A 9,643-nucleotide genomic window follows, 5' to 3' on the forward strand; every position below is an offset into this window, starting at 1 on the left:
CATCTCTTTCTGTGGATATCCCCATATGGTCATCACCTCTTTGCTCATATTATCACTCCTCCCTGTCTTTGACTGCTCTCTGTAAGCTCAGTGAAGTGTTTGCCTGTGGATCTTTGCATCTGTTTCCATCAGTTGCTGGATGAAGTCTCAACGATGAAATTTAAGATAGTCATCAATCTGATTACATGGGAAGGCCAATCCAGACAACGTCTCCACTAATTCTTAGGTTCTTAACTAGGGACATTCTTGTGGATTCTTGAGAATTTCCCTTAGCCATCAGGGAACTGCAAATCAGAAGAATTCTGAGATACCATTTTACACCACTCATAAGGGCTAAGATAATAAAAACAGCAAAGATAATTTAGGCAGGAGAGGATATGGAATAAGGGACATATTCCTCCATTGCTGGGGGGTGGGGTTAAAAACTTGTATATCTAATTTGGAAATCAGTATGGCAGTTCCTCAGAAAACTGGGACTCAATCATCCTCAAGACACAGCAATACCACACTTGGGCAAATACCTAAAAGATGCAGACTAGTACCACAAACACATTTGCTCAACTCTTTTTATAGCAATATTATTTCTAATAGCCAGAACCGGCAAACAACTAGATGCCTCTCTACTGAAGAATAGATAAAGAAAATGTGGTACATTTACACAATTTACAGTTCAGTGGTTAAAATACCAGTGACATCTTGCAATTTGCATACAAATGCATGACACTAGAAAAAAAAAAACATCCTCAGTGAGATAACCCAGACCCTGAAAGGCAAACATAATATGAACTCACTTATAAGTAGATATTAGATATAAAGCAAAGCCTATAGTTCATGACCCCAGAGAATATGGGTAAACAAGGATAACCCAAAAAGAGACAGTCACAGAAACCTCTTAAAAGGAGAATTAGATAAGATCTTCTGAGTAAAATAGTAGTGTGTGGGGTGTGAGAAGGAAGTGTAAAAAAGGGAGGATAACATGATGGAATGGGATGGTTGAGAAGAGGGAATGAAAGAGAGTGAGATCAAGAAAGGAGCTTTCTTGATTGAGAAAGCCGTTAAAGGACTAGAAAAAAATTGTATATTCTTTTTAAAAGAACAATTACTTTTATTTATTGGTTACTTGGTATATGTTGGATATGGTCCTCATACTTTGATACACTGTCACCTTCAACTCCATTTCACCTAAAATAGATCATCATTGTTATTCTCAGTAAAGAAGACAAAATGTGAATCAACTCACCCTTTAAAACAAGTTGTGATATACAATATTAAATGAGTGTAAATAATCCACATCTAACAATCTTGTAATAAAAATGTTATTCCAATATAAATTTGGTTAAGTTTTGTTTCATGTAACTGAAACCACTAATCCTTGGAGTTTATTGAATTTCTTTTACTTTCTTCTTTTATGAAAAAAATAGATAATTTTTGTCACATAATGTATCTTTATTATGATTTCTCCTCTTTTTACCCAGTTCTTCCCTACATCTCATACATTCAAATACATTCTCTTTCTGTCTCTCCTTAGAATGTAAACAGAATTTCAAGTGATAATAACAGATATAATATAATGTAGTAAAATAGAAAAATACCTATTACATCAGAATTAGACAAACAAAAGGAAAAATGACAAGAGAATGAAGAAGAGTCACTTGTTCACAAATGAGAATACCATAGAAATATTAAGCTGGAAGCCATAACATACATACTTATATGTATATTATATATATATATGTATGAAGTGGTATATTACATATATGTATGAGAGCGCTATTTATAGGTCTTGAGGGAGATTAATTCCTAATTTTCTGAGCAAATGCCATATGGATTTCCAAAGTGACTGTACAAGTTTGCACTCCCATCAGCAAAGGAGAAGTGTTCCCCTTACTTTACATTCTCTCCAGCAAAAGCTATCATTGATATTTTGTTCTTTATCATTCTAAATGATATAAGATGGTATCTCTCAGTCATTTTCTTTTCTTTTCTTTTCCCTGATGGTTAAAGATGCTGAGCAATTACTTTAGTGTTTCTTTTGCTATTTAGAATCTTCTGTTGCAAATTCTCTGTTTAGATCTGTACTTCATTATTAAATCTGATTATTTGCTCTTTTAATGCCTAATTTCTTGAGTGTATATATATATATATATATATATATATTGGAGATCACCTAAGATGATGCTAAAAAAATCCCACACTAGTTCATAATTGTGAATAATAAAAGGATATTTATTTAGGTGTAGATTCTCAGATCACAGTCCTCTGCTCGAAAAAGAACAGCAACCAAATCCCACAGCCAGAAGAGAGGGAGATCTCATGCTTTACCATAAGAGGCCGCACAGAAGTGAGCAGATAACTTAAAGGCTACTTGTTGTAGGAATTTCTACAGCACTTCCCTCTTTTGTTTAAATAAGAGAGCTCTAAACCTAATATAAAATTATATACAATAAAAACAAATAGCAGGTATAGAAACTATAAATACAGTCAGCAAAAACAATATCAAGTAAGAAATGTGATAAATATTTCAATAACTATCCTATCCTAAGGAGTTTAATCTATTATTGTAAATAACTTGGCCAAGTCATGAGAAGTAAGTACAACTATCTAGTCTTCAGCCCCAACAATCAACTGAGAATTGAAAATAATATCACTTCAGTAAAGAGGAAGTGAAACCAAGCAACTTCCAAAATGTGCAACAAATGACAGAGACAACTGGCTACCTGAGCAATCATCCAAAATCTCATTTGTAATGTTGAAGCTAACAACTTTGGCTAAGGCGCAGTGAATCAAATTTTCCTCTGTTCTATTCTTGTAAAGGTATAGTGAAGAAACAACCTCATATATCAATAACTATAAGAGATTTTAATTATAAAAATAATAAACTAAAAGAAGATATAGTGGAGAAGTAATAGAGAAGGCAGAGGAATTTCAGATTGTAGAGGATCCATAGGTTGAATTGCCTTGCTCACAGCTCTTAGATCTGTCACCACTATCTCCATGTACCAGATTTCTTTTTAACAACAAATATTGGAGGATTCCAAGGGCTGGTTGATTCTTCAATATAGTGGGACTCTAGTTGCTCTTGTACTAACTGTTCTAAAGTCTGCATCTTGTCTTCTGTTTACAGACACTGTTTAACCCATATTTACTTTTTAGTTAACCATTTTAAAGGTTATTGGTACCTGTAGAGGTTTTCTATTTGCTTTGTGTTATTTTACAGCCCAAATGGCTTGTGACCTTTGTGTATAGTATCTTATAATATCTTTCCCAGATTTATGAGTTTCTGGGACTGCAAGTATGTTAATATGGGTATTCCATTGCTGAAGCAGGTCATAACTCCATAAAATCACTGCAAAATTAGTAAAATATGGCCTTAGCCACTCCTATTACAACATCTCATACCTTTGGAATTTTTTTTCTCCTACCCAAGATACTTTTTTTTTTAAATCGTCCAACAGTTTATTTGAAAGAATGAAACATTAAAATAAATTCCCACTGTCATGAACATAAATTGAGGTTTTCCAGCCAGGACATAAGCTGAAATCAAAACAGGAAATAAAAAAAAAAATCCAATAGTGTATTAACATTTTCCACTCATTTGCCATACTGACAGTGCAAATACAAATCTGATCTAAAATGTACAGACTCTCAAGCAACAATGTACAGCTTTCTTTCTTTGTCCACCATGCTTAGAGATGTTAAAGAGCTTAAGGGCCAAATAATACCAAATGTATAGGCTTCAAAAACCATCTAAGTTAGGGCATTCACTAGTTTTAGCTAAAACACACCTGAACACTGACAAGTGATCACATACAATAATATAAAGTACATTTTTGAAAAAATAAACTTTAATGGAATAATTCTGAAAGGTACACTGAAAGAATGGCAGGGTATCAGTTTAAGAATCAGCCAATTTTTTCTGCCCCCTTCAAGTTCATGGTCTGGGATCTAAACTAGGGATCTTTTCCTAAACTGAGAGCTTCCTAAGTTATAAGTAAGTAGCTGTGTTATGAAGAAAGAAGACTTGGGTGAAATGTGTTTATTCATCAGAGCTGTTTTATCTGTTGTCTAGGATCTTAACTGCTTCATGGAATCCAGGGAAATGTTCATGCATAAGGATATTGCCTTACCTGACTTAAATTGGCCCATAAAATGGTACATTATTAACCCTTAGTGAAGCCTTTAAAAAATTAAAAAAAAAAACAGGTTGAAAAATGGGTTAAAGGAGGCAAATACAGCATCTGCCTTTAGAGCTATCAACTCAGGAATTTTCTCAATTATGCAATTTTGCAGAAGTTATTTTTCTTTCTCAAAATCCAGGTGATGACAACATTCCTTACTCCAGTTCTGGCATTTTTTCATCATCACTGTCTTGTGAATCATCATCTGCTCCATCTACTTCTGGTAAATCTACATCCTCATCGACACCCATGTAATCCATCATCTCAGAAAAATGGTCAAAATTGGACATCTCCTCATCTGAATCATCCTCCCAGTCTTTCCAATTGTTCAAGTCCACACTAAGCCTGTTAAGCTTTGCCCTCTCCTTTGTTAACCTAGGTTACGATTGGCCAGATTCTCCTTTCTGCAAACAACATAAAATTGATCTGTCCGTTCTTTTATGCTTGGAGTCATTTGGATCAATACAGTTAAAAAGATCAATTTCATTTAAATGCTTAAAATGATCACTTCCTCCAAGACAACTGAAAGAAAGTTTGGATTTTTCAAAATTTACATTAATAACTTTACTGTCTTCAACACAAAATTCAATGAATACGTAGTCCCTTCGATTGTACCCCTTTGCAGAAGCAGGCTCCATGGTGAATGGGGCTGGGGGCCAGGCAAACGGGTGGGCGGGCCTCACTGGCGGCAGCGGCTGGTGAGTTGACGCCTATCCAGAGTCTTCTGCCAGGTTGGGGCCTCTTCTCGCTCCCCTAAGGCAACAGCAGCTACTGCCGGCTCGATCTCCTCGATGCCCAGAATGCACCTCGCAGAGAGCGGCTCCCTCAGGCCAGGAGAGGAGGAAAGTGTCAGAAGAAGGGTTCGAGGACAGAGAAGGAGCGTGCGTGCATGTGAGGGGTGGTGAGGCCGCCCAAGATACTTTATTATAATTAAATGTATGCAGGATATATTCAACCTTTGGTGCTGATCTAACTTCTAAAGGTCCAAGTATCATTTGGCATTCGAAGTTGGCATTATCAGATTCTGAGATTCAATAACTACTCATTTAGCATCTGGGTCTGTTACTCCTTTTTGTACAGCATAGTTAATCTTTGTAAAAAGTCACTAAAGGGTTCTCTCTGGCCCTGTTTAATGCTGGTAAATGATTCAATTTGTTTTCATTGTTATTGAAATCTGTCCTAAGCATTTAAGGCTGATTTATGGCATAGTGACAAAATTTGTTCAGTGTAAGGAGCTTGAACCTGTGGGTCAGCATACGTGCCCCTATCAAGAATTTGATCTTGGGAAGTCTTGAGTTCTTTTGCTTTTCCCCGTTGCCCTGAAACTTTTGCCTCGTTTTTGAAATATCATTCAACCATCAATTGAGGACCATCATACAAGACTGCTGAAACTAACAAAACCAGTCATGTTGCATGGCATTAATGCTAGAAGACCATGTCTTGACCATCTTCCCAACAAATGTGGAATGCAAACCATAAGTTACTATGGCTTGCTTAATTTCTTTTACATCATTCTTTCCTATAGGTATCCATTTGCCTTCTTTGGATCCTTTTGTGTCTTTAGAACTTTATACTTTGTCAGAGTAGATTACAGAAAAAGAAGCTAAAACCCTGGGTAAGACATATCTGACAGCTACTGGTGATATTAAATCTTGCCCTTGTTCCTTCTTTTCCTGCTCCTTGGCTCCAATAACGTTCTCATTGTTTCAAATCTTTCTACTGCTGTCTTTTGTAAAGTCTGACTCTCCTGGCCTATACATATTTCTAGTGATTTCATTGAGGCACCTAGCTCTGGTCCTCATTTCTTATATGTGATTTCAAGGTCTGAAATTTTTCTTTTAAAGATAACATATCATCCTTGAACATTATTTGGATAGTGTGCAGATTGCCTTACTGGAAAGATAGTCTATCTGCTAACCTATCATAACATTGTAACAAATTCTGATTGTTATATTCAATAGTATGAATTCTTTCAGATAATCTCTCAATATCCTTTGACATAGATTCAATTTTGTCTGTCAAAATTATGTTACCATTGTAATAATATCAATTTTTCATGTAACTTTTGATTTTCCATGGTACTAATGCTGTTACCAAGCTATTAATTATTAGGCTATAGAAACTGTATCAGTTCTAAAAGTGCCTCATTCTTGGCTCTGTCAATAAACCATTAGCTTAAGTATATAATATGAAGAAAAAACTGAGCCCCAGTCTAATAAATGCATGTATCACAATAACCATATAAGCCTTGCAAAATAAAATCTATAGTATTAGCCATAAAGTTACTGAAATACTCAGTGGTAAATATTTTCCTGTTATGAGATCCAGTAAATTTTTGTAGGTGTAACAATCTTTATTATGAATGATCTGAGATGATTTAGTTACCTGCCTAGTTGCTGGTTAAATACTGAGAAATGTTTTTTTGCTTGACAAATTAAAAGCAATTAAATCAATTCTATAAGTGGAACAATAAGCTCAGAACTCAGGAGCACAGAGCACAAACCTGAAGCTCTGCAGGGAGTTTGGTAGTGGTGGTAGGAGTATGAAATGTGTGCAAGCTTGAAAAATTTTCAAGTCATGGGGCACAGTCGGTTCTGGTGTGGTGAGGGTTTTACTACTACTACTACTACTACTACTACTACTACTACTACTACTAATAATAATAATAATCATAATAATAATAAGTAGGTAAAAGCAAGCCAATTGGGCAGGGATGGGAGATTTTCTGGGGTGTGGACCAGTTAGGCCTTTGAGCCAGGCCATATAGTAGGTGTGGAGTTATGGATCCATGTGGGCATCAGATAAAGATGGACACTAAAAAGAAGCCCCACACTAGCTCAGAACTGAGTATAATAAAGGGTCAGTTATTTAGGGGTAGACTCACAGAGCACAGTCCTCTTCTCAAATGGGAAACAGCAATCAGATTCTGTAGCTAGAAGAGAGAGCAACTGTGTGCTTTACATAGGCATTTATAATACAAGTGGCCACACCCAAATGGGCAGGTAACTTAAAGGTCCTCCATCCTCCATCCAGGTCTAGGAAGATGAGCATCCAAACAGGCTAGGCTCCCACAAAGCCAGTACCTGCAGTAGGATTAAACTCAGTGCAATTGTCCTTGGCTGCTCAGCAGCCCTCATTGTCTACCATATTCAGAGAGTCCAGTTTTATCCCATGCTTTTTCAGTCCCAGTCCAGCTGGCCTTGGGGAGCTCCCAATAGATCAGCCCCACAGTCTCAGTGGGTGGCTGCCCCCCTCACGGTCTTGACTTCCTTGCTCATGTAATCCCTCTTTCTGTTCCTCATTTGGACCTTGGAAGCCCAGTCCATTGCTCCAATGTAGGTCTCTGTCTCTATCTCCATCCATCGCCAGTTGAAGTTTCTATGGTGATATGCAAGATATTCATTAGTATGGCTATAGGATGGATCCATTTCAGGCTCTCTCTCCTCAGCTGCACAAGGACCTCGTTGGGTACATCTCTCTGGACCCCTGGGAATCCCTCTAGAGTCAAGGCTCTTGCCAACCCTAAAAGGGCTCCCTTAATTAAGGTATATACTTCCCTGCTCCCATAACCATCCTTCCATTATCACAAACATCCCATTCCCCCAAGCTCTCCCAATCCTCCCCTTCTCACTTGTCTCTCCATCAAATCCAAATGGATTAAAGGCCTCAATATCAGTCTGAACACACTGAACCTGATAGAAGAAAGTGGGAAGTACTCTACAACACATGGACACAGGAGACCACTTCCTACATATAACCCCAGCAGCACAGACATTAAGGGCAACATTGAATAAATGGGACCTCCTGAAACTGAGGAGCTTCTGTAAAGCAATGGACACTGTCACTAAGACAAAAAGGCAACCCACTGACTGGGAGAAGATCTTCACCAACCCTGCAACTGACAAAGGTCTGATCTCCAGAAAATATAAAGAACTCAGAGGTGCAAGCGGCAGACACCAGTGCACAGACACGGCAGATGTGGATGCGGAATAGTCCAAGCATGAAACAGTGAAGCCCACATTGAGAGCAGATCGCCCCACTACAATTAAATCAAGTAGGTTTTTTGGGGTCTGGCCTGAAGAGTGGTAGGCCTTTTATTGGCGAGGTCCACGGGCGAATGGGAAACCTGGTCATGTCCCTGAAGACGCTCCTGAGTGGGGAGAGTGTTCTTGGCCTGCAGCGGGACACAGCAAACGGAACAGGGGCATTCCTGGACCCCCTTGACTCCCGGTTAGTCTGTGAGGACTGGTACACTCTGCTGGGGCTGCTCCTCCACTGCTGGGACCTCTCTCTCCATGGCCCATCCCTGCTTGTGCACAGGGGCCTCCTTCACTCTCCCCCCCTTCAGCGGGGCTGCGGGATCAGCCAGTTTAGCCTGTTTGGGAGCTGGGTCGGGAGCTCGGGGCAAAGGGCAGTGGGAGTTTCTCTGTTTTGGTGGTTGGTCTGCAGAGTGGTAGGCCTTTTGTTGGCAAGGTCCCTGGCAAATGGGGAGCCTGGTCCTGGTCCTGAAGTCCCTTCTGAGTGGTGCGAGGGATCTTGGCCCACAGCGGGAGACAGGAAACAGAGCGAGCGCATTTTATAAGTGGGGCCACTGGCCAGGGAAACCCGATCCTGTTTTAAAAGACCCATTAGATAGCATCGACAGGAGGTGATGGGCAGGCGCCAAGGCAAGAATTCACCCAACAATCTGAAAACAACATGAAAACACCAGAACCCAATGATCTTACAACAGAAGGACTTGAACACCCTAACTCAGAAGAAGTGGAAAAAATTGACTTCATGAAAGCAATAGAGTCCCTTAAAAAACATGAAAAAAATGCCCTTATAGAAATGGATGACAAGTATAACAAAAAGTTTTAAGAAATGAGTAAATATGTAAATGATACCCTGGGAAACCAAGAAAAAACGATCAAACAGGTAATGGAAACAGTTCAAGAATTGAAAACTGAAATGGAGGCAAAGAAGAAAACACAAACAGAGGGCCAGCTGGACATGGAACATCTAGGTAAACAAATAGAGACTACAGAAACAAGCATAATCAATAGAATAAAAGAGATAGAAGAAAGAATCTCAGATTCTGAAGACACCATAGAGAAAATAAATGCACTGATCAAAGAAAACAGCAAAGACAACAAATTCTCATCACAAAACATTCACGAAATATGGGACACAATAAAAAGACCAAACCTAAGAATAATAGGGATAGAAGAGGGAGAAGAGTCACAGCTCAAAGGCCCAGAAAATATTTTTAACAAAATTATGGAAGAAAAAATTTCCAACATAAAGAAAGATATCCCTTTAAATATTCAAGAAGCATACAGAACACCAAACAGACTGGATCAAAAATAAAAACATCCCCTTGCCATATAATAATCAAAACACAAAATATACAGATTAAAGAAAGAATATTAAGAGCTGCAAAGGAAAAAGGCAAGTAACTTATAAAGGTAAACCAATCAGACTTC

At 38.3% G+C, this 9,643-nt stretch overlaps 1 pseudogene; it reads right to left on the minus strand.

The window, feature by feature from the left end:
* Nucleotides 1-4,238: 4,238 nt before the first annotated feature.
* Nucleotides 4,239-4,816, minus strand: LOC121432498 (annotated as a pseudogene).
* Nucleotides 4,817-9,643: the final 4,827 nt, after the last annotated feature.

Source organism: Microtus oregoni, unplaced genomic scaffold (assembly GCF_018167655.1).
Source record: "Microtus oregoni isolate MIOR12 unplaced genomic scaffold, Mior012 000034F_ref0000314, whole genome shotgun sequence".
Taxonomy (NCBI): domain Eukaryota; kingdom Metazoa; phylum Chordata; class Mammalia; order Rodentia; family Cricetidae; genus Microtus; species Microtus oregoni.